We start from the raw sequence: 22,459 nt of genomic DNA, 5'->3' as shown, positions 1-22,459 counted from the left end.
CTTACTGACGTTTTCACTCTCCCTTACTCCATCTATTTTCTCCACCCCTCCAACCTTCATTTTCCCTCATTCTGTTATTCTGATGAATTCTCTTTGCTCTTCTATTTCTTACTTTCCCTCAATCAGTTGCCATTTCAGCTTAAATAAAGCCAAGAGGGGAGAAATGGGACCTATAAACTCTGAATACAGTTACCTCCATAGCTTAAGCCTTATGGGGACAAGTGGATCTTCAATGCCCCTTTGAGAAATTACTTTCCTCCGGATTCCCGTGTTGGAGGATCCAAATACTACTAGGTGTGTGTGGTTTTTAACAAACTGTGTCTTTGGCACCTGCACCCATCTCTCCTTCTCCCCACACCTTTGGCTTTAGCATTGCCCCTCTTGCATCTGTGAAACCACTTTTAGGAAATGAATGAAGCTACATTATTAGCTGTAAGAAACTTAATATAGGGCAGGGGAGAATGCTTTGTAAATGTAAAAACATTAAAATGGTCTTGCCAAGAACTGCAAGGATAAGAGAGCCTTTCTACCACAGGCATGGGGCACTTAAGAATCCAGGCAATAAGTCTGATGAAAAAAGACTTTTCAAAAACAAATTTAAGCAAGGCAGGGTATGGCATAGAGGTTAAGAACATGAGTTCTGCAGCCACCCTGTTGGAGGTTTTAATCCCAGCTCCATCTCTTACTAGCTGTGTGACTTTGGAAGAGTTGCTTAATTTTTCCATGCCTCAATTTATTTATCCATAAAAAGAAGATGATAATACTATTACCTGCCTTATGGATGGTGGTAGTAATTAAATAAATTAATGCATGTTAATCACTTAGACTCATGCCTAACACATAGTACAGGGTCAATGAGCACTTGCTATAATTGAGTATGGGTGCATGCTGGACTTCTCTGAGGACTTTAACCACTGCTTGATCCATGAGACAGACTTATATGGTTTTGAGGTACTGCGTTCCCCAGTACCTCAAAAAGGTGATCCAGGGTGAGGTAGAGATCACTCTAAATCATTTTCTTAAAATTATATTTTATTAAATATGCTATTAAAATTGTTCCAATTTTCCCCCTTTGCCCCCTCCAACCAGCACCCCTCAATTGCTCAGGCAATCCCCACCATTTTGTTCATGTCCATGCATTATGCGTATGAGTTCTTTGGCTACTCCATTTCCTATATTGTACTTTACATCCCCATGGCTATTCTTTCACTACCTATTTGTACTTCTTAATCACCTCACCTCGTCACCCATACTCCCCAACCCCCATCTCATCTGGCATTCCACATGCATGATTTCATCTGTGCTCTGCTTGTTTAGTTTGTTTTTTAGATTCAGTTGTTGATAAATATGTATTTATTGCCTTTTTATTGTTCATAGTTTTGATCTTCTTTTTCTTAAATAAGTCCCTGTAACATTTCATATAATAATGGTTTGGTGATGATGAACTCCTTTAGCATTTTCTTGTCTGGGAAGCTCTTTATCTGCCCTTTGATTCTAAATGATAGCTTTGCTAGGTAGAGCAATCTTGGCTGTAGGTCTCCACTTTTCATCACTTTGAATATTTTTTGCAATCCCCTTCTCGGCTGCAAAGTATCTTAGCTGAGAAATTAGCTGAGAGTCATATGAGAATTCCCCTGTAAGTAACTAACTGCTTTTCTCTTGCTGCTTTTAATATTTTCTGTTTATATTTAACCTTTGGCATTTTAATTATGATGTGTCTTTTTAAAAAAAGATTTTATTTATTTATTTTTAGAGAGGAAGAGAGGGAGAAAGAGAGGGAAGGAAACATCTATAAGTGAGAGAAACATCAATTGGTTGCCTCACGCATGCCCCAAACTAGAGGCTTGGCCTGCAACCCAGGCATGTGCCCTGACAGAGAATTGAACCCAAGACCTTCAGTTCATAGGCCAGTACTAAATCCACTGATCCACACCAGTCAGGGCTAGTTATGATGTGTCTTTGTGTGGGCCTTTTTGTGTCCATGTTATTTGGGACTCTCTGTGCTTCCTGGATTTGCATGTCTATTTCCTTCAGCAAATTAGAGATGTTTTCTTTCATTACTTTTTCAAGTAGGTTTCTAAATTCTTGCTCTTTCTCTTCTCCTTCTGACACCCATATGATGCAAAAGTTGGTATGCTCGAAGTTGTCCCAAAGGGTCCTTATACTATCCTCATTTTTCTGGGATTCTTTTTTTCATCTAGTTCTGATTGGTTGTTTTTTGCTTCCTTATATTCCAAATCATTGATTTGATTCTCAGCTTCATCTACTCTATTGTTGTTTCCCTGTAAATTGTTCTTTACTTCAATTAGTATACGCTTTGTTTCTGACTAGATCTTTTTTATGCTGCTGAGGTCCTCACTAAGTTCCTTGAGCATCCTCATAACCAGTGTTTTGAACTCTGCATATGATAGGTTGCTTATCTCTATTTTGTTTAGTGTTTTTTTTTCTGGAGTTTTGTTCCGTTCTTTCATTTGGACCATGTTTCTTTGTCTCCTCAGTTTGGCAGCCTCTCTGTGTTTGTCTCTATTTATTAGGTAGAGCTGCTATGACTCCTTGTCTTGGTAGCATGGCCTAATGTAGTAGGTGTCCTGTAGGGTCCAGTGGCACAGCCTCCCCTATTACCTAACCTGGGTACTTGAGATGTGCCCTCTGTGTCGACTGAGTATACCCTCCTCTTGCAGTTTAGCCTTGGTTGCTGTTGTCAGGTAAATGGGGGGAATTTACCCAGGTCAGTCAGCTGCAAGGACTGGCTATGACCACTGACCACCAACCTCTGCCTTCTGTGGAGGATCAACTGTGCAGGGACCCACTCCACATTGTAGGACATAATTCAGCAGGGATCTGGAGCTCATTGAGTCTGCCTCTTGAGCTCATTGTTTGAGGTGAGAGGGTAGGGTACTGGTGCTCTGATGTGGTTTGTAGCTGTCTGTTGAGTGCACAGGTTCTGGGGTTTCCTGGGTGGTGCAGGCCGATGGCTGCTACTTGTGCTGGACTTGGAGGTGCCCAAGTGAAGCCAGGCTGTGAACCAAGACCAGCTGCTGGTAGTGCTGGTCCTGGGGCCAAGTAACAAGAGGTAGGGGACTGGAAGCTCACTGAGGCTGACTGTTGGTTGAATGAGAGGATTCATGGCAAGCCGACTGTGTGGAAAAGCCACTGTCAACAGCCTGGGTGGGCCTGTAATTTGGATGGGGTGGAGCCTGAGAGAATCACCATGGCAGGACAAACAGTGTGACCCAGGTTGATGGAGCCTCAGATATGGCAACCGCCTGCCAGCTCTGGGGCTCTGTGTTGGGGGAGGGCTCAGGAAAAAACAAAAAAACAATGGCTTCTGCCAGCAGTTCTGTCTGGGAGAAAGCTGTCCCCCAGTTCTTGCCTTGATCCGGATACTTCAGTGTGTCCGTGTATGCCACTGATGCCTCTCTTTTTTTTTTAAAGATTGCATGTATGTATGTACTTATGTATTTATGTATTTATTTATTTATTTATTTATTTATTTATTTATTTATTTTAGCGGGAGGGGGTGTTATTTATTTATTTATAGACAGAGGGGAAGGGAGGGAGAAAGAGAGGGAGAGAAACATGTGTGTGTGCCTCTCACGTGCCCCTGAATGGGGACCTGGCCCACAACCCAGGCATGAGACCTGACTAGGAATCAAACTGGCAACCCTTTGATTAGTAGGCTGGCACTCAATCCATTGAGCCACACCAGCCAGGACGACCACTGGTGCCTTTCAAGCTGCTGCCCTGATGCTGGAACTTAGAGGGAATAAGTCCAAGTCAGTCTGTGTGCAAGCCCTTTAAGAGGAACTGTTTGGGAATCCAGCAGTTTCTTCTACCAACTCAACCCCCACTGAGTTTTGCAGACAGAAGTTATGGGGACTTATCTTCCTGGTCTGGAACCCTGGGCTGGGGGACCTAGTGTGGAGGACCTAGTATGGGGCTGGAGCTCCTCGCTCCAGAGATAGCCTTCCAAAATGTTTATCCACCACATGTGGATGTGGGACCAGCCCATTCCACATCTCCACCCCTCTTACCAGTCTGTATGAATGTGGTTCCTTTAATTCCATAGTTGTCAGACTTTCTCTTAACTTGTTTTCAGACAGTTCCGATTGATGGTTGTTCTGTAGTTTAGTTGTAATTTCGATGTGGTTGTGCAAGGGAGAAAGCTGCATTTACCTATGCCTCCATCTTGACTGGAAGACTAAATCATTTTCAACCTCAAGGGTAGTAGCACCTGTCTCTGTCCCCAGAACCACACAGTTTATATGTATACTTTTCATGGGCCTCAATGGATGAGGACCAAGTAAAAATTTTTCCTAACCTAGCTAAACCTGATACTAAATGGACAGTTCCCTCGGTATGGCCATAAGGATCATCCACATTCCTTAGCTAAATTGATTGCATTAATTATGCTGAAACCAAATGTTGAACAAGTGAATAGATCCAGAGACTTAGGCTTCTGATACCATTTAACACTGAAAATTGTACTTGGAAAGAGACAAAGAAATGCTTGGGTGTAAAAGCATGGGCAATAAATTTAAAATGTAAGCAGATGTAAAACAGTCTAATTTCTCTTTTGTAAGACTTCAACTTCAAGTTCTGTCTAATATAAACCTGTGTCTTTTGTGGCGGGCTAACAATTCCATAATGAGGGTGGAATTTTTTAACTAATTTTCCTTGATTCCCTTTCATGTCTTTAATCTGGTGACATGGGAATATAGAGCTGCAGCCTTGAACCCAAGACCAAGTCAGAAGATGTGTTTGGCCATCACTTTGTTTTACACCCAAGTCTGGGTTTAGACAATGTACATATCCTTATGAATGGCAAACAGCCCACTGGCACAGGCATCATAGCCATGGAATCTTGGGAGGGGTTTTCAGAGCTAACTAATGTTTCCTTAAAATATTCTGAAATGTGTGTGGGGTAACACATGTTTTATCATAGTTATTCTGGCTCTGCGAGTGCAATGAAAATGTTAGCCTTGGCATATCAATCGTGTTTTACAGATGACTGTAATTTCCTGAATGTCAAAACTCCAAATTTTTCTACTAAGCAAACTTTTCAGTGGCAAAACAGATTGCCTCCATAATGTATCACTGTGGGCAGGAAAAATGAAATCTTTATGCAGTGTATTATGAATCAATGAGGCATTGAGATTCTTGGAAGGGTGACTGGACTCTGGAAAATGAAAAACTGCCGCTATTCCATCTCTACAACCGCCGCCCGGGGAGTGGAAGCTTTGGCAGCCAACAGCATGTGGGCCACAGAAATATCACATTCAACTTGAAAACATTTCCTGTCTTTTCCTGAATTTTGATGGGATAAATGTCACTGTAAATACAGTGTTAGGGCATTTAACAACCCTTTTAACATGATTCCCTTTTCTTTTGTGATAACAGCTCTGTTTGTTATTGATAAAGGAAACATGAGAGGACTGGACATTCCATCAAAAAATTATATTAATAGTATGTAATTGTGGAATATGTACCACGTGCCCTGCTTCATGATAAACACTCTATATGGTTATCTCATTTGATAAATCACAACATTGTGAATCGGATGCTCACAGATTAGGAAACCAATACTTAGAGAAGTTAAACAATTTGCATAAAGTTACAGAAGCTAGGGCTTGCTTCCAGAACTGTCTGACTCCAGGGACTGAGCTCTTAACTACAAAGCATTTATCAATGGTTGACTGTTTCTCAAGACTCTGGGCCAGGTAGGTCCATGGGGAGAGAGGAGAAAAGACATAAAGGGGACATGGCCTTGCCTTCTTTCCAATATACCCATATCCTCAGGGGGAAGAGAAGACTTAGTCATGAATAATTCACATTACATAGTCAGGTAAACAGGGTCCTCTATGAGATGTCTGGAAAACCATTTCTGGGGGTTCAAAGAAAGACATGGCTGCTTCAGCTGTACATCACAACAAAGGAAGCCTTGAGAAGACAGTCCTATTTGGAGAGACAGGTAGAAAGGAACAAAAAGTGTTGTGTCTGGGGGACCAGCATACACACAAGCAGGAAGCAGCAAAATGAGAACAGGGAAGGGAGAGTTTGGTTTAGTTAGAATATGAGAGGCCATGTTCAGGGGATCAATGATAGGAAGGAAGGTAAGACTGGACCAGTAACTTAGTGATAAATCATGGAAATTATTCATCTAAAAATCAACCTGGTAATTTTCTCTGCAAAGCCTTTTTCTTTACTGTTCACATCTTTGCTCTTACATTTACTTTTAAACCAGAGATTTCTGACAGGACCTTAACTCCAGCAGAATTCTAAGGCAGTTGAGTTTGACTTCAGTGTCCTCAATTTTCCTTCTCAGCCTTCTTTTTCTTCCTCAAAACTTGGTGCCTGTTTCTATACATGCCCTATACACTCCTTTCCCCTTCTGAATGTGAGACCTGATTATTAAATCCATAGGAGGGATATCTTACAGGTCATTTTCAGCCTCCCCCATCTAAATGACTGGTAAGTCTAAATAACTTACGACCCTCTAACCCTTATCCCCTGCCCTCCTCCAGACACACAGGTGGCAGATTCTAAAAACCAAAGGAATAAACTTCACATTGTGGTTTTCTGGCCCACCATGAGAGGAAGGGGTTGTGCTCCCAGTCCCCCTGAAAACCATGCCAACTCACAAGGCAGGCCCTGATTGCAAGTCCAGTTAGGATGTTGCAGAAAGCTCTGAACTGCTTCACGCAAAATTCCTTTCATTCTCAAATAAATGAGCAAGGTGTCATGGGGTAGTGAAATGAGTCTGAATGTCTAGACATGGCTTTCAGACATATGTAACTTGATCACTCACTAGCTGTGTGACCTTTCACGTCTCTGTGCACGAATATCTGCACCTATGGAATGGACTGGACATATCTATTTCACAGGCATGTTGTGAGGATCTAATGAGAGAGGAAGAAAATGTGCCTTCGTAAAATGTTTACTGTAGATATGTTTTTAAAAGAGGACAAAGAGGGTGTTATGCTTTCAAGAAGGTTTGGAATAATAGATCTGTAATCCTTGTAAAAGAATTTAGAAATATAAATACTTCACATTTAGAACCTCAAAGGTGACTCACTTGTCCCCTGATGTATGCGTGGTACACTGAAATGCAGCAACACCAGCCTCTCCAAAAGGTACCTGTCCATATTTCAGCTGTCAACATATTCTTCCCACCACACAGCAGGTGAAGGTCGATGTATTCTCCACACACATATTTCTAGTCACACCTTGACTCATAAATGGTAAATGGAAGGAGATAGAGTAGGAGAACAGGACTTCAAAAATAGCTCTAGGGAGATAAATCTTGTTTTAACTTAGTGTGTTCATGACTGATTCATGCTTCTGAAAAGAAAAAGAAGTTTGATCAAAATTGTCACCAAATGTCCTTATTTTAAATTCCTGTACTTTGAGCAGAAAGGAACAAGTTTCCTGATTGTGACTATTGAGTAGCATTTCAGTTGCACGCAATGGCCAGTCACCTACAAACTGATTTCAGGAAGGCCTCCTACCTCATAACATTTGCCCTGCTGCTGACAGAAATTCTCCCCTAAGTGAAGAGCAGACAGCATTGCACCTCAGGGGATGCCTTTTTAAGATGGAAATCTTTCTGGTGGTTCTAAATATATAACACCTTGATGAAAAGAATGTTTCCAATCACTATTCCTTCTAGATCTGATATTTTGAGCAGCCTAAGTCAAGAAACTTCAGCAAGGAAGAAGTGAGAGGTACAGGACAGGGGATGGAGGACATCTTCTGACCACAATGAAGGGCAAAAGAAATATTAACTAAATGTGGGATTTCAGGCCTCAGTAGAGATATGTTTGAAGGGAAGGGACTTTTCTTCACCCTGTTAGGTGACATTGTGTGTACAACAGTTTCTCCTGACTGGAGAATACCAAACCCAGGGTCTGAGATGCTGCAGGAAGTCAGAGAAAAGTTAGTTTGGGAATAAGGGGCCTATGTGGCTTGGGGAATAATGCTCTTGAGCTCTGACCTGGGAAGAGGAGCTGATTTACAGCAAGGTGGAAGAGGGCAGAAAGGTGCATCCTGAGCGAGTCCAGGCATCATGGTAGACATTCCATCAACTGACCTATCAGCCGGCATTCCCATAAAGGGTTTGGCCCTATGCTGAGAGATAGGAGAGGTGCCCAGTAGTCTTGACCTTTAAGAAACATACAGCTTAGTTAAACAGACAAAGCATGACATGCATTCGGGGCTTAACGTTCAACAGAGAATGGTGGGGAAAACACTGAATTGGGAGTTAGGAGACTTTGATTCTGGCCCTAGACAACTTGCTAATTATTTGTGTATGCTCATGCAACTCACTTTCTTTGAGGTTCAAGTTCCTCATCTGAAAAATGATAATTCAATGTGCTGTCCTATGTAATTCAAGGGAATGTGTGAGAAAATAAAAGAAATAAGAATGGTGAGTCTGTCACCATTTCACGTGAAACTTATGACTGTTACTCACCTGGCTTCCCTCCCTCTTTCTTTCCCTCTCTCCCTCCTTCCTTTTCCCTGGCTCTGATATCAATGGATTTTCTTCAGATGACCTTTCTTAAAAACCACTGTGGGAATGGGGATGCCATTTAGGGTAATCATCTATGGTTTTAAATCCAACTTGCTGCAGGTCACTATCTCTGAGAATTAACCCCAATTGCATGAAGAAAAGCAAAGCCAACAGGGAAATCTCTGTAGGTGGTTCGTGTATCATGTAAGTGAATCTGACTCCCCATTGACATCTTCAAAGTGAATGATTAATGGAAGAGTCTGAGGGTTGTGCCACCCTCCAACATTTGCCTTAAGTTGGAAAATCAGAGTTAAACTTCTTCCTCAGTCTGAGCATTGATTTTTAATTCTTCTTTATGGCTTTCAAACTGGTGAATAAGGGGGCTTCTACCAAACAAAGGGATGCATTTTCCTGAAGCTGATTATGTTTCTCAGTCACCTTGAGCACTATATTCTGAAACTTGAGGGAGGAGTTAGACCCTGGGTTTTGGTTCACAACTCTGCCACAAACAGACCATGTGACTCTGGACAAGCCCCTATTAATCTCTGGGCAATCGTTGATACAGGGATTGGATCAAGCAACTTCTGAAAGGCCTGCCAGCCTTGCTACTCTGAAAAATAGGAGTCTGTTGCCTTCACCTGTGTGTGGCTCCCATCGGTTTGCTTCACAGAGACATCGCCTTTCAGTAGGTAGGTCAGTTTACACCCCTAGAACATGGTCTCAACCATCTAGAGAGCAATCTCAGTCTATGCATGGAGGGAGAAAGCTATGGAGGACTCTCAAATTTCTTGCTCAGTGAACTGCTCCCCACTGTGACTATTTGACGGCTACAGTCCTCCTCTGTAACATAGGGTTCCATTCTGCACAAGATGGTGCTTGTAAAATGCCATTTAAAAAAGAATTTGCACTCTGTCAGAAATTGTGGGATGTTTATGCTTTCACCAACCAAATGGAACCATGAGTTATATTTCACAAAATACAGGCTTGTTTGATTTCATGTAGTGTAAGCTTTCCCACTCTGGCACAGTTTGGGCAGGTACAAAAATATCTTTTTTAGGACTCAGGATATTACAGTGAGATATTCATTTGCAGCCTGGAGGAGCATTTTGAGACTGGGGAGGGAATGGGGTGGCCACTTGGCCCCCTAAGCTTCCCAGTGCTACAAAACTGATTCCAGGATAGGCTCTCTTTTTGCCTTAAATGGGAAACATAGGTAGCCAGAGTCTTTTTTCTATGTCTTGAAAAATAACCTCTGATGCACAGAACTTACAGAATTCTTGTAAGCTTTTAGCTCTAACAGAACCTTCAAAATAATTCCTTCTGCTCAAGCAGGATCTTCTTGTCTTCCTGTACTCACTCCAACTTGACTTTGAATTGATTTTAAGTAGAGATGTTGTGTGGGCAATTAGTGAGGTTTCTTTCCATTCACAAAGTTATCACCATAAAGAAACAGGCTGTGTCTGGTACTGTATGCAATGCTTATTTTTACACACACACAGAGCATAACCTTGTTATCTAGCAGTTGTACCTTTTACAGTCTGACTACCTGCAAAAATAAATAAATAAATAAAACCTCCCCCATGGGAAAGGAGGCATGACCTTGCCAGCCCTTGAAATTCTGAATGGTTACAATTCCTCACAATGGTTAACAAGGTCTGTTTCTCCCACAGGGTTTGCACTTCATCTCTCTCATCACCTTATAACAGTATTAGAGCTTATTAAAATCAACCCAGGACTCAAGAAAGGCAGCCTTCATTTAGGGGGTAACATTTCCCCTACACTGTTCTGGAAAAATAGCACAATGCTGAGAGCAGGCATTTATCTTGACTAGTCTGCCTCTAATGATTTCTCCAAAGCACACTGCAAGTGCCTACTCCCAGACAGCACATGTACAGCAGGCCTAGGTGAACAAGTGCAACTGGCTACAGACTACTCAAAATTACCTTAAATGATATTTATTGACTGCCTACCATGTGAAAAAGCCCTGTTACCTGATTCCTTGTCTTTGTGGAGGTCCCTAGAGAAACGATTCCATGTGTCTCAGACTTCTCACACTCTGGAGATGGAAAGGAGCCGGCTATCTGGTTTTCTCATCGGTGGAATGGGAAGCTTGGGCTGAACTTGTTGCCAACTGTTCCCTACTCTGATGTGCTCAGACCCCATCAATAAGGCTCTCTACTGGGTCCTCCAAAACCACAGAATCAGCCCTTCCTTTCACATCCCGACATACCCAACTACCTCTTACTTTAAAAGTCCTGTTCTGGCCAGGCCAATTGTGCCCTTGGCCTGTCGCCTCTGAGGCTGTGTAGTCAGCACATACACATTGGAGACTCAGACATGCCTGGAAGTGAGGTTACAAAAGCCAAATAGGGCATCAGCCAGGGAAGTAGGCAGGATTTGGGCCCGGGAGTCACACAGACCTGACAATCAGTAGCTCTGTGATTTCAAGACTGTTAAATGTATAGATAGATGATGATAATGACAGATAGATAGATATAGATGTATATCATTTTATCTTCACCGAGTCCCATGGTTTCCCCCACATTATAAATTAGAAAGACAGAAGTAGAGAGAGGTTATTTGTCCAAGCTGACCTTTCTCCTCCTCCATGAAATCTTCCATGATTGCCACAGTACACAGTAAACTCTCTCCTTGCTGACTCATTTTGCACACATTTTGGCTCTTCACTATATTCAACCTTTATTCCCCTCACTGAATTGTGGTTCTATCTTCCCAACTTAATTCTAAGCTCTTTGAGAGCAGGTGCCCCTATACATATGACTTTCTCACTACTGTGCCCACACAGCTCCAATTGCGGCAATTTTGGGATCACCCAGAGTTGGTACTTTGATCATGGATTGATTAATGTTCATCTTACAACCCAAGGCCAAGCCTCTCACCTCTAGGGCTAAATGAATACTATATCCCCAATATCTGCATACCTGTTTCTGAATTGAATGTTCTGAAGTTACCAGTTTTATTACTTACTAATTGAGACCTTGAACATGCAATGTTTTATAATGCATGCACTTTCCAGTAAAAATACAGAACATGAACAGTAAATTCCCAGGGCAAGAGATCCTAAGGATGTTCATCTTAAGAGCAAGACATTAACCATCGTAACCCCTATTGTGGCACGTAGGCATTTCCCAAGTCTCTATTTGTTCCTTAGGTGTTGAAGTTTACCACTTCTCATTCTTCCTACTCTTTTACAGGAAAGAAGAGAACCAATCCTTCTCCAACCCCTGATGCCAATCCTCAGGAGATGAAAGTTTGAGGGGGGATGCCACTTAGAAACATTCAGGAAGCTGAGAAGTATCATGCAGAGAGGAGGAAGCGAAGTCAGGAAGACTGAATTTTTTAATCAGTGGCATAGCTGGTCTCCATGATGTATGGGCAAATCACACCCCTTCTTGGGAACCTAGCCTCTTCATCTATACACTGAAGGGGGTTTTCTATAGGAGTTCTTTCCACCCCCAAAAACATACTAAGTATTAGTGAACCGAGACTCACAGAATAATTTCAGAATGCAAAATATTTTAGGGGGCATTGTAAGCTGCAAAACTTTTCATGTTGCCAAGCAATTGAGTCAAATCTGGGTGAAGGCTGGTAACTATGGGTCATAAAGCTTGGAATTTCACATCTTGTTAAAAAAATTAGTTTTGTCACTGTTCACAAAAGTCCTACATTTATGTACTTTGGAACCTACTTGGCTTTGAGAAGGAAGAGAACTAGACTTCTTTTTAAATGAGGTAAATACCACTAGGACTTATTGTGTAAAAAAATCCACATTGGTCTTTATTTGCAGACATTAGAAATCTTCTTTTATTCCTTTTCAACAAAGAAGAAAACATAATTTTCCTGCTTTGTAAAAGAAAGAGAAGAATGGCATAAAAATGTCCTTCTACTTATTGAAAGCCCATTTGTGCTCTGCTTGGTGCCTACTCACAATACACAAGATAGGTTAAATTTCAGTTAACTGGGGTGGGGGGAATCAATTAATTAAAGTGTTAGTAAAGGTATTACGTTATAAACACAGAACTATTCCTTTGGGTGCGAGAGGAAAGATAGCAGGAAACCTTTGCAAAGAGAACTGAAGAGCTTGTTTGGTGGGTGCAAGATATTTAGCCTCTCCAAGTTGGTTTTATGTCCAATATTTGCCTGGAATGATTATGTCTTGTTAAGAACTCTAGTCAATCCATTCAAAGAACTAGTGAGTCTTAGCTGTCTTATAGATCAATGGGCTCCTAAGGATTGGTCTTACTCCCCACATCTCTTGGGTTTCTCAGGAGTACCTGAGCTAGCCGTGAGCCCTCAGCATCAACTTGAAGAAGGAATGGAGAGGTTCAGTGTCCAGGTCATTTAAGATTTCCTAGTGTTCTGAAGACAATCAAATGTAATCATGGGTGGCATTGCTTTAAGTAACCCACTTTATGTGAAGGTGACAGCTCACTATTCTCACCAGATAAAGTATGATTACTAAGCCACAAGACCATTTTGACAACTGTAGCAAAAACAACACATTTAAGTGAGCATCTACTCACTTCACAGTAGTCCCCTCTCGAAGACCTACATTTCTTTTATGAGGCTGCTGTCACTGCTGATCACAGTGTTTATGGAAGTCTTCTTTGGGGACTGCCAGTATATGAGTTACACAAGAAAAACAGTTAAAATTGCAACTCCAGGGCTTGAGGGATCCAATCCCATCAGAGGCATATTTTCCTTTTATTCAATTAACTATACTTCTATTTAGTCTGTGCTCATACTTTAATCTTGTTTGATCTGAAAGCCATCCTCCTTGCTTTGACCAAGTTGTTTACATGCTGTAGAAGAATCCATGCTGTTGGTTTAGCCATTGACTGAGGAAGAAGACCAGAGCTTCAGCATTAATGACTCAATATCATATATAACTCCCAGTGTTTGGAGACTTTACTTACAACCACCAACCACAGTTATTGTTTTTCAAGAACAAGATGTGCAAAGGCTGAACTTAAAACAAAACAAAAAACTAAGCTACAGGTATAATAAAATCTTCCCTCCTATTGATTTTGGCTAAGAATGTGTTCCTTTTCTTAAATTAACTTTTTATTGATCACTCCTATGACCTTAACTGATACAGTTTTGCTGGCCTTCTTACATAAAAAAATGTCTTTGATATTTATCTACCTTTGAGCAATGCGGGAAAAACCTTATTGTGGCCTTTTGTGAACCAGTGGCCTTAAAGTAAATGTTTACATTGTGATCCTCATAGCTTTGCTCAGGCAAAGTTCCCTGGGCTTTCTGTGGACCATAATGGGTATCTTTAGGGCTTTTCCTAGGAGTACAGTGAGGTGCTTAGACTTGTTCCTGGGAGCTAATTTGGCTTGCCCACACTCGGTACTCCCTGGGATCTCTGAGAGATTTTTGATTTCTGAAGCCACATGTGTGGGACAGTGGTTCTCAAACTTGACCATGTGTGTGCATCAGAATTTCCTGAAAAGATTGTTAAAACAGAGTTTGCCAGGATCAAACCCTGAGTTTCTGCTTCAGTAAATGGACTCAAGACTGCATTTCTAACAAAGCTCTAAGTGATGCTGATGCTGCTGATTCTGGGAATACAATTTGAGAACTACTTCTTCAGTTTGTTTGTGGAAGCAGAAGTCATAAGTTTGTGTCCCAGGACTAGATTTGGGAAGAATACATGTTCTGGAATCAGGGAGAACCAGTTTCAAGTCTAAGCACCCTTACATGACCTCGAATCAACTAATTTCTCTCCAAGTCTCAGTTTCTGCATCCTGGAAATGGGAGTAATAGTATCTGATTCACAGTATTGTTTGGAGTTAATGTATAAGTGCCAGGTGCAGGAACCCCTAGCTCCTGGCTCTGCAATTGGTATAAGAAAGTGCTGTCTCTCAACAGCTTAATGTTTCCCTTTCACAAAGGTTTGTGGACTCCCTCAGGCATGGTTTATTTGCTGTTCTAGATAAATAACAAACACAAAGACAAGGTCTAAAAACATAGGCCTTTGGCCCAGGAATATTCCTTATACCTAGAGTGATTCCCAAGGGTTACTGGCCACTTGTGACTTATGGGCAAAATCATGCCTCTTTCAGGGCCTTGATTTCCCCATCTCTAAAGTGAAGGGTTTGACCTACATGTTTTGCTGACTCAAAGCTTTCTTCTTGTTCTGACAGTCTAGGATTGTGTGACTTATAACTTAGGTACTCATTGCAGGATAATCTGTTAAAATAAAATAAAAAATTTGGTTCTTGTTTTTATCCACTTACCTATATTTAATATCCTTAAACTCCTCAGCCTTCTTTACCAGTGGGATGATGCACAGGAAGTCAGGGGTCACTGCTAAATATTACTAGATCTCCTTCATAGCTAGATCTCAAAATATTCCATCACAGATACAAAATGGTGTATCTGTTATTTAATAGTGACATCTAGTGGCTCTTGCTTATCAAAGAAAAATATATGCATTTTCCTAGCTTATCCTAAGCTCTCCTGCTTTTGCTGCACATGTCCATTCAACAATCTTTTATTAATCACTTACTTTATGTCAAACATTGTGCCCAACCCAGAGCAGTTTATGTTGATAAATGAGGCATGGTCCATGCCCTCCCAGAGTTCATAGCATTATCGGGGAAGCAGACAAATCGCTACACAATCTCAACACATTGTGATGAATGCTACAATGGAAGAATACTGGTGTAGTTGGAGCAGAGGAATACTAGGGCAGTTAAATCTCTGTAGGAAGGTCAAGGAAAGTTTCTTAGAGGAGGCAGTCTTAGAGTTGAGTTTTAAAGGAGTTTTCCAGATAACTTACAAAGGACAGATAGAAACCATCCAAAAGAGTGGGTACTCCATACACAAAGTAAAATGTCCTATAGGATCATTGTCTGTAACTAATTTGGAAAATTAATATTACTTTTACATACCTGGGACATAGAATATTGAGCAGAGTTTCTCAACCTTGACCCTTTGATATTTGTTCGGATAATTCTTTGTCTGCATTGTAGCATGTTTAGCAGCATCCTGGAATTTGGCCCACTAGATGCCAGTAGCATCTGCCTCCCAATTGTGACAAGGGAATGTCTCCAGATATTGCCAGATGTCTGAGATTCAGGGGAGGCAAAGGGGAGTTGGAAAATCATTCCAGAAAAGGAGGAAGATTTGTGATAGAGATAAGGGTGGAGGGAAAGAAAAGTGGTTACCAGCTCCCACAAGGCTGTGTCTACCATGTGGAAGAGCTTGGGCTTCATGACATAGTTGATAGGGAGTCATTGAGAGGTCTTAACTAGGGAATGACAGGTCACATGTGTGCCATATGGGGGTGTGGAATGGATTTGAGAGTGGAATCAAGGAGGCAGGTTAGAACACTGCTGCAGTGATCCAGTAGAGAAGTGATGAGTGCATGACATCAGGCAGTGGAAAGGATGGATCTGAGAGCTATGAAGAACCAGAGTCAGCATGACTTATGGAAAAGTTCAGATGTTGTACATTGGCAAGATAGAGGAGTCAGGGTGGCCCCCAGGTTTCTTGCTTGGACAACTCTTTCATTTGATTGCTATTGTTATTTCCTCAGTTACTTATAAACGAGAGGAAAAAATTGGCCTAGACTTGTACAGGGTAGCAAACTTTTCACTGTGTTCTGCCTGTAAAGGCATACAAAAGTAAAAAACAAAAACAAAAAATATGGTCATTAAATTAACTCAGGTAACTGATGGGGAGTCATGACTTTGATTTAAAGATATGACACCTGCACATCTAAATTAAGTGACATGTTTGGTCACAAGACATTTCTGTCCAAATACTGCTAACTGATACAGGCTGAGTGTGATTTTTCTGTGGCTGAACTTGACTCAGAAGTTTAAAATTAAATCAGTCCATTCAGCAGCAATCTTTGGGTTTATGTCTACCTGAAAGGAGATTCCCAGCAACTACCCTAGACCTGCTTTCACCTGCATATTGTTCTGTTTTGATCTGTGCCTGGATATGAGCATTGCAGAAAGGCGTTACAAGATATGGTGATGATATTGGAGGATATAATCAGAATCCAGATGTGTTTTGACAAGCTCAGGTTTATTCTAACAGAAATTATACAGAACCACAAATAAACTGCATCAGTGTAAGATAAGGTAAATTGGGTTTCAAAAAGGCATGTGTGAATGAAAGAATTTACTTGGCTGTGTGTCAGTGGTGTGGTGTGTCTGCTAAAAAAGGCCAGTGTTATGACCATTTCACATTAAGAGAAATGGTGTCAAGAATGATGGAGGGATAGATTGTCCCTACTTGTTGCTTGTCAGACTATGGCTCGAGGATATGTTCCAATAAAGTGGGATATATTTATAGGCAAACAAGAGGACAGTGAGAGGACTCAAAGCTGTGTAGAGAATAGTTGAAAACCATATTTAGAATAAAGAAGAGAAACCTTGAGGTATTAAATGTCTTTTATTTTATGTTTTAAAGTCACTTATTTTTAGAAAGAGGGGAAAGGAGGGAAAAAGAGGGAGAGAGACATCGATGTGAGAAACATCAATCAATTGCCTGTCATATGCGCCTTGACCAGGGTCTGAACCCACAACCCAGGCATGTGCCCTGACCGGGAATCAAACTGGCAACTTTTCACTTTGTGAGCTAATACCCCACCAACTGAGCCACACTGGTCAACACAATGCTGTTTTTTAAATATCTGAAACCACATGTGTGGAATTAAAAAACAATCTCTAAATAGGTCCTCACAGTCCGAAACTACCACTTTTGGCTGACAACTCCACATCTTTATCTTAGCCCAGGTCACTCTCTGATTATTAGATCTGTCCATTCAACTCTCTCTTTAAATGTCCCACAGGTACTTCAGACCTTCTGCCAGAGACCTGATAGGCATCCTTCTTCTTTCTCCTTCTCCTTCCTTTCACCTATATTCATATTGTCAGCAAGTCTTATTAATTCTACCTTTCCAATATTTCTCTAGTCTGTGCACCTTCATTGGTCTTGTTTTCTTTTAAAAAAAAACCATTTTTTTATTGTTGTTCATTTACAGTTGTCCCCATTTTCCCCCATTACTTTCCCTTGCCCTACCCACTCCCCACCTCCCACAATCAATCCTCCCCCCACCCCTGTTGTCTTTGTCCATGGCTCCTCTATTCATGTTCCTTCACTTGATCCTTCCCCTTCTTTCCCGTGTTATACCCTCCCCTCTCCCCTCTGGTCACTGTCAGTTTTTTCTTAATTTCTTTGTCTCTGGTTCTATCTTGCTCGCTGATTTGTTTTGTTGATAAGGTTCCACTTATAGGTGAGATCGTATGGTATTTGTCTTTCGCCCCCTGGCTTATTTCGCTTAGCATAATACTCTCCAGTTACACCAGGAAAACAAACAATCCAATTAAAAATTGGGCAAAGGACCTGAACAGACACTTCTCCAAGGAGGACATAGACAGGGCCCAGAGACATATGAAAGGAGACTCTGCATCATTAGCCATCAGAGATGTAAATTAAAACCACAATGAGATACCCCTTCAGACTGGTCAGAGTGGCCATCATTAACAACAAACAACAAGTGCTGGCGAGGCTGTGGAGAAAAGGGAACCCTAGTGCACTGTTGGTGGGAATGCAGACTGGGGCAGCCACTCTGGAAAACAGTGTGGAGTTTCCTCAAAAACTAAAAATGAAACTGCCTTTTGACCCATTGTTCTTGTTTTCTACGGTAACCTGAATTAATTTCCCTAATTCCATCTTCACACCCCATCCATAGTAACTGTCCTAAAACACAGATCTCTTCACGTCATTTCCTTAAGACCTTTCAAAGGCCTCCCTTTTACCCACAGAAATCTAAATTCTTAAATATGGCATATGATGCCTTCCACAGTCAGGTTCTTTGCTGCTGCTTTATGCTCAGTTCCTACCACTACCATTATTCCCAGTAAGATGTTTTTAATGCACTTCCTCCATGCACAGAAGGCTAGTTTATGCCTCTGTGTCTTTGCTTATTGGGGTCTTTCTGCCTCATCTTTCATTTCTCTCTTCTTGCCTCATCTAATTTTTACTTGTTTTTCAAAATAAAACTACAGAAACTGTTCCTCTCAGGTTAGCGTAAGAATCACTGCAAGTTGCTTTCATTGTGCCTTGTACTTGTTCTAACATTATATTATATTGGAATTTTCTTCTTAGGTTCCCACCTCTTACTCCCATCAGCGTCCCCTGTGCCTGTCTTAGTGCCAGGCACACATTAGGTGCTTGAACTGAACTGACCTCTGGAAAAATGCCACCCAAGTCCTTGTGCCTCTAAGGTTGGGCTTTCATATTATTTTTTGCTGTGGGTGGGAAGACTTCTCCTCTGGCACTTCCTTAACAAGTCTTTTCTCAGAAGAATTAGCATCCTGGATTCTTTGCCCCACTACACCTCCCAGGTATTATTCTTACCTGCCTTCCCATTTCCAATCCACTATGCAATTCGGGAGGCCACTGGACACTCCTAGATACCTGCCTTTCAACAGATCTTCCTTTTAACATATTAAACAATTTTTCAAGCAGTATCAAGTGTTTCTAGCTGTGACAGTCTAGGCCTCTGGGCCTATTTTTCCTGGAGGAATGGGGCTGTTGGCAATCACTGAACATCCAGAGCTATTGTCCTCTGAATGTAGGGTAGATGTTATCACTGGGACAGTGTGCATGTGCATACACATGCATGCATGCCTATGTGTAGGCTTCTCTAATTTCTATTGATGCCATTATAAGCCCTAGAGAATGACGCTGTCAGCACTGAACTGCCCTCATCTTGTGCAGACACTATGGAACTTCAAGTGAAATAAGCCACACATCCAGAACATGAGACTCTCTGAATGTCTGTCTCTGCTTTTCTGTGATGCCTCCTCTCTCTCTCCATGTGGGAATGGTACTTACCAGTCATTGGTCCTGACACTAACCCTGGTGATTGTGATCCATCTGCTCTGAAAGGTACTGAAGAGTTAGAAAGGAGAGCCTCAGACTGGCACTGGGGTGCACTCTAGGATTTACCAGAAGATGTCGCTGTAGGCTTAAATCAGTAAAATGTACTAAGGAAGTAAGGCTGTTAAGCATGAAGGTGACTCTACTATGGTGGTTTAAAACACCCAGCAGCCCCCATTATACTGCATGTGTGGAAAAACTGGTTGAAATATTAATCCAAATGTGTCACTGAACTTCATAAATTTCTTTTTTTCCCCAAATAATCAGACTAATTACCACTAAGCTATTGCCTGAGGCCTAGCATAAAGGCTCGATAAATACGTACTGAATGAATGAATGAATGAATGAACGAATGAATGAGTGAGTGAATATCAAAACAAGGAGTAGGTGGAAGCCCATGGGAATAGTAATCACCTTTGCTGGTAAAGGGTGCTGGGGAACAAAAGCTGGGGTGTACTCTAGGATTCTAGCTGTGGCAGCCTAGGCCTCCAGGCCTATTTTTCCTGGAAGAATGGGGCTGTTGCATTACTCATGAGGTAGGTAAGGATAATACCTGGGAGGTGTAGCTGGGCAAAGAATCGAGGATTCTCATTCTTCTGAGAAAAGACTTGTTAAGGAAGTGCCAGAGGAGAAGTCAAGTGCCAGAGGAGAAGTCTTCCCACCCACAGCAAATAAGGACATGAAAGCCCAACCTTAGGGGCACAAGGACTCGGGTGGCATTTTTCCAGAGGTCAGTTCAGTTCAAGCACCTAATGTGTGTCTGGCACTAAGACAGGCACAGGGGACACTGATGAGAGTAAGAGGTGGGATCCTAATGAGTAATGTATTACTCATTAGCTATGCATCTTTACTGAGATAAGTTTTACTGGCACCAGCTAAGTCAGGCCCTAGGAAAAGCAGTGACCCATTCATTGTTAAATAACATGTTATTGAGCTTTCACATCTTTATGTATTTTTCAGTTTTCTTCTTGTAATTGATTTCTAGTTTGATAGCATTATGGCCAGAGAAGATGCTTGATGTGATTTCAATCTTCTTAAATTTGTTGAGACTTATTTTGTGTCTTAGCATGGGGTATATCCGAGAAAATGTTCCACGTGTGTTTGACAAGAATGTATATTCTGCTGCTTTGGGGTGAAATGCTCAGAAGATATCGATTAAATTCATTTGATCTAGTGTGTCATTTAAGGCCACTGTCTCCTTGTTGGTTTTCTGTTTGGAACATCTATCCATTGAAGTCAACACACAATGGAATATACTCAGCCATAAAAAAGAAGAAAATTTTACTTTTTGTAACAGCATGGATGGAGCTGGAGAACATTATGCTAGGTGAAATAAGCCAGTCAGAGGTAAAGAAAAATACCATGTGATTTCACTTATATGTGGAATCTAACGAACTAACTGAAGAAGCAAAATAGAGACAGACTCAGAGAGAGCAGGACGACAACTGTTGGGTTAAGGGGTGGAAAGGTCAAGCAAAGAAGAGGACTGATAGACATATCATAAAAATTAAAATTTATTTCTTTATTTATTTATAGAGAGAGGGAAGGGAAGGAATAAGAAAGGGAGAGAAGCATCAATGTGTGGTCGCCTCATGTGCACCCCCTGCTGGGGACCTGGCCCGCAACCCAGGCATGTGCCCTGACTGAGAATCGAACCAGCAACCCTTTGGTTCTCAGGCCAGCACTCAATCCCTGAGCCACATCAGCCAGGGCAATAAAAATAAATTTAAAAAAATAAAAAAATAAAAATAACAGCCAAAGAAGAAAAAGAAAGAAAAGCAGTGAGATAGGTGAAGGTGATTTTGATCCCCTCTCCATCTTCATTCCCAGGTGCTTCTGTGTCCATGCTTGTTTAATGCAGGAAAAAAAATGTTTAAAGTGATTTAAAAATTATTTTATGTGATTTTTGCAAGGCACTTAGGATATTATCCCAAGTTTTTGTATGATTGGGCATATCCTTTTTTGTGTCCAGCTTCTTCAGAACAGTTAATTAAATAAGCAATTAAAGAGGTTACTGAGATTCTACTTTGTGCCTGGTATAAAGGCCAAGGTACAAAGCTGGAATGGATGTGATTAGAGTTATAGAAGAATAGCAAAGAGTCCCTGTCCTGGAAAACATAATTTAAGTAGAAATTCAAACATGTAATGACAATTCAGTATCTAAAGTGTTTTAGCACAGAGTAAGTGTGGAAGTGCTGTGTGACATAGGTAAGAGATGATGGCCAGCAGCAAGGGTTGGGATAAATTTTCTCAGAAGAGAGATAGTATTCGGACTGGAACTTGAAAGATGAGTAGAGTTTTCCAGTCAAATAAAGAAAGTCACACCCACCAGGTAGAGGAAACACCACACACAAAATAGAAGCCTATAGGAGAGCTCCCAGAGTGTCTGAGTTACTCAAAGTCCAAGACTTGGGAGAAACGTTTCCTCAGAGGACATCAGCCAGCATAGTCAGTTGGGTGATTGAGTTGGTTCCTTCAGACTCCTCGTGCATGTGTTCAGTGCCACCACTACCTCAGATGGGAATGAGAAAACTTCAGAAAAAGCTGCAAGCCAGTCCCCAAGTTTTCTTTAAGGAACTAAGTGCTAATATTCAGAGTTTATTCTTCGATTCTTTCCATGTTATGGCTTTCTATTACCTCATCTTTCATCCACTAAACCTGAGTGTAAACTCATTTCTTATTAAAAGCCCACCCCAAGGTTGTTTCTCCCCTTGAGTATACCTGATCACATCATAGACCTTAATATTTCTGGGGTGTGGAGTGTGTGTGTACATCTGCTGTATATGGGTATGTGTGACTGTGTGATTTAAATATTCGCTAATTTGCTGTTACAACAAATAATTTTAATTAGTTAGTTTTAAAGTGAAGATAGCCACACAGCTAAGCCTCCATTCTTGTAACATCCAGGTGTCCTTTTGGTGGGTAAAGGGGCATTTTGATACTGATAGAGTTAACTTTCTTATCCAGGGAAAATTATGTGAGCAAACACTGAAACCAAGATATTTGCTTACATATGTG

General features: G+C 41.3%; 1 protein-coding gene across 1 annotated transcript in view; it reads left to right on the top strand.

The window, feature by feature from the left end:
* HS6ST2 (heparan sulfate 6-O-sulfotransferase 2) overlaps positions 1-22,459 on the top strand; it is a 350,213-nt gene that overhangs the window by 323,900 nt on the left and 3,854 nt on the right. The window lies entirely within an intron of this gene.

The sequence above is a fragment of the Pteronotus mesoamericanus genome, unplaced genomic scaffold (assembly GCF_021234165.1).
Source record: "Pteronotus mesoamericanus isolate MK-2021 breed Mesoamerican mustached bat unplaced genomic scaffold, CSHL_Meso_final contig_40, whole genome shotgun sequence".
In the NCBI taxonomy this organism is placed as follows: Eukaryota; Metazoa; Chordata; class Mammalia; order Chiroptera; family Mormoopidae; genus Pteronotus; species Pteronotus mesoamericanus.
Note: the sequence above shows the minus strand (reverse complement) of the source record. Positions and strands in the feature narration are given on the sequence as shown.